At 39.1% G+C, this 3,853-nt stretch overlaps 1 pseudogene; it reads left to right on the top strand.

The window, feature by feature from the left end:
- Nucleotides 1-1,548: 1,548 nt before the first annotated feature.
- The window catches only part of LOC102845621, a 16,917-nt pseudogene continuing 14,612 nt past the window's right edge, over nucleotides 1,549-3,853 (top strand).

Raw genomic sequence — 3,853 nt, 5'->3', positions numbered from 1 at the left:
GGCCAAGTGGTTGTTCTCCAGATTTCTTGGCACAACTTGGTGAGCACATCCAGGCCAGAGTCTGTTAGCTGAAATATGTCAATTGGTATACCATCTATTCCTGGGGCCTTATTTTTTGCCATTTAGAAAAACATAAACTTTTATTGGTTATAATTTACCCAAGATTTATTAGATCCAATTATGGAGGGAGCGCTTGTATTTTAGTGGTAGGTAGCTGCAATACCAACTCAAAGAAACATGGTTCAAATCTACCAGCTGCTTTGTTAAGAAAGGTTGATAATCTCCTCCTCTGTAATTTACTGCCTGTGAAAAATCTGCTGGATGGTCTGCTATGGAGACACATAACAGCAAATGTAGGGATGTATTTAAATAGGCACCATAAATAACTATAATACACATTAATATCTGAAATCTTTAATCAGAGCACCTTGATTTTTGGAAGGTCCACATGACATTCCCAAGAAAAATACTCCAAAGACTATTTCTCAAACTTGAATATGCATATGGTGCTCCTTGGGATCTTGTTAAGATGTATATTACGATTTCTAAGTTTTGCTGTTTTTCTTCCTGACCTACGCTTCTGGATTTTAACAAGCTCCAGGATGCTGGTGGTAATTGTTAATGGAACATTCTTCCAGTTATAAGGCTTTGAAGTATACCCTCTTTATGCTAGAGGAAGTCAGAATACTTCCTTCAGTTACAAAGGACAGCAAATACAATGACTTGATGTACACACAATAGATAGGTAAACAGATTGGTAGAGCCAATAATTAACTATTTTGAATTTATATTTAGCAATTTCACCAAATGGAAAAGACATCACAATAGGCTCAACACTCTCAGACCCATCCTGGATGCATTATATTTATACTTATACGTTGTTGTTGTTGTTATTAAGTGCCTTCGAGTCGTAGCAACCCTATGAATGAAAGTCCTGAACACTTGTGTCACTTTTCATTCATAGGCTTTCCGGAGACAAGCTATTATGGAAGTGGATGCCACTCAAATTAATGTTGTTTTTGTTTTTAATGACCCATTCTAACTATAATGAACAGTACTTCATTAAAATATGCATAATATTATTTGTTGTTGTTATGTACTCTTGACTTGGAACCAACCCATAGCTGACCGTCCAGAAGGCTTTCAGAAGCAGTGTATAACACAGGAGGAGATTGCCCATCTTGCTCCTGCAGAGCAGCTGGTAGATTTGAACCTTACAACTTCAGGTTGCCAGCACAGGTCCTTTCCACTAGGCCACCAGAGCATTTAGTAGTTTATTAAAATGTTTAATATGTAGTAATTGACTAAAATAGGTATAGAATCCTCTACAATTAGATTATTGGACCTATCATCTGAAATTTTTACTTCCGATGTTGTTGGATGGGTCCTAATAATCTAAATTTTTAACAAACACATCATGCTTATTATGCTTTAAAGTTGATTAAGCTTTAAAGAAAAATGGTCTACAACAAGAGAATCATAAAGATATTACATATTTGCCTGCTTCTCTTCCTTGCACCATCACTACCTCCCAGCATACTCAAAATAATGGCAACCTGTGTGGTACCACATTGGGAGAAAACTCTATGTGGGAGTTCCAAAAGAAGTCTGCAAATTGTTAGATAGCACAGGAAAAGTCATCCTGAAGTCCAAGGACCAGATTACAGCAGGAAATACAGCTCAAAAGAATCACCTGGCAGTTGCAATTCAAGCTGCAATTTCAAGTAAAACTACCAGCTGTATTTCTCAGTCATTCCAGAAAGCAGGTGTCAAAACTGTTTTGACAAGAAGATGTGAGGAGACATCTTTCATTGCCTCCCAATGTGAAATTATCCCAATTGCATGGGTTTGTAGAATAATAGCCAACTTGTTCTTTTCTGAAAAGAAACCCTGGCACCAAGGGAGAATATAAGTTTTGACCACCTAAAGCAGAGGTGTTTTTTGAGGATGATGCCGTTAATGGCCCACAGTGGTCTGAGGAGCAGCACTGAAGTGGATATTATGTGTCATGCCACAAGATCATTTTTGAAATACTGGAAAGAACTTGGTTGCCCCAGAAGGGCATGCTTGTTGACGACAAGCAGTCATACCGTAATCTTAAAGAAGTAACTCCCTAAGTTGATGGTGAAGAAACATTTTGAATGGGTGGCAGAGAGAGTGGAGTTGCCTCTGAAATCAGTCAGTGCAGAGTTGTCATCTTGATGGGCTCAACCACTAAGCTCTCTGACTGTGAAAAAAATCAAGGAAGTGTGTGGAAAATTTGGCATTCTGTGTAAACTTTGGGTGACATCTGCCCACAAAGGACCAGATGAAACTCCGAGGATGGGACTTCGTCTGACATACTTTGGACATGTTGTAAGGAGGGACAGGTCCTTGGAGAGGGACATAATGCTGGGCAGAGTAGAGGGACAGCGCAGGAGAAGAAGTACCCTCTATGAGATTGATTGATTCAGTAACTGGAGTAATCGGGATGAGTGTGTCAGAGGCAGTGCGATTGGCACAGGATAGAGCAGGGTTTAGGGCTGTTGTATATAGGGTCGCTATGAGCCGCGAACGACTCGATGGCACATAACAACAACAACAACAACAACAACAACATGCTGTATTTATAGCAGTGGTGGAAAGAAGCAATGGTTTGGGACCAGCGATGTCTGGAAACCCTGCGTATTCAGTGATGAGCTGTTCTGCCTTCACAGCAGGCTGCAGTGCTTAGGATATGTGGTCTTCGCTTCAACTACCCAGTGGTCCTGGCTGTTCAACTGTACTTTCTCCAGAAGGATCAGCTCAGTTTGCTGCTCAGATATTTGGATTAAACAATCACTGAGTGTGGGCCAAACTGTGAGCAAGCATATTAAATACATTAATTTCCTTGAAGCTGGTTGACAAAAAAAAAAAAAATCAGAGAATCCAGTTCGTAAGAACTTTGTGGAGAAACCAAAGTCCTAGTGTACAGCAGAAAAAAGAAAAAAAAAATCATGTAATATGTAAAGATTCTGAGTTAGAGAAAACAAATAAAATTAATTGAATGAAAAATATTCAAAATGTATATTCTTACAGTTGAAAGAAAGAACACTATTTGATCTGCAGGAAAACTGAAGTTAAATATCAGCAATAATAAAGAGTATAAATAGAATGGAGCTCTGCTTGCATTGCTTGTAGGGAGATGTGCTGCTAACCCAAGGTGGGGCCTCTCTGGTTGTTCCATTTCACCAGTGGCTCCAAGGGAGAAAAAAAAAAGTGGCCAAGCTCCTCCCATGTGATTGGTATTCTTGGAAAATCTACTGAAGAGTCAGCTATGAGTCAGTTCTGACTTGATGACAATGAGTTTGATATGTTTTTTTTTTTTTTTGCTTCTGATATTCTTTACTTTTTCAGTCAGTATCCACCTGACATCAGTAATGATAACCCTGGTGCAATAGCCTCTTCTAAATCATGCTTGAACTCTGGCAGTTCCCTGTGTACTGTTCTAGCCATTTTTAATTATCTTCAGCATTTTTTTTGCTTGCATGTGCTATTAATGATATTGTTCAATAGTTTCCACATTCTGTTGGATCACCTTTCTTGGTAAAGGGAACAAATGTGGACCCCTTCCAATCCACTGGCTGGACAACTGTCTTCCATATTTCTTAGCATAAACTGGTGAATGCATCCAAGGCAGAAATCTGTTGATTGAAACAAGTCATTTGGTATCACACTGATTCCTGGGGCCTTATTATTTTGTCAGTGTCTTCAACGCAGTTTCCATTTTCTTCTTCATTACTGCTGGCTCCTGCTCACATGGTACTTCCTGAAATTTTCCCATGTCAGTCAATTTTTTTTTTACAGAGGTTTTGGATTTCCATTCATTCATTGC

This window comes from Elephantulus edwardii, unplaced genomic scaffold (assembly GCF_000299155.1).
Source record: "Elephantulus edwardii isolate Elephantulus edwardi_28Jun2011 unplaced genomic scaffold, EleEdw1.0 scaffold00009, whole genome shotgun sequence".
Lineage (NCBI taxonomy): Eukaryota > Metazoa > Chordata > Mammalia > Macroscelidea > Macroscelididae > Elephantulus > Elephantulus edwardii.
Note: the sequence above shows the minus strand (reverse complement) of the source record. Positions and strands in the feature narration are given on the sequence as shown.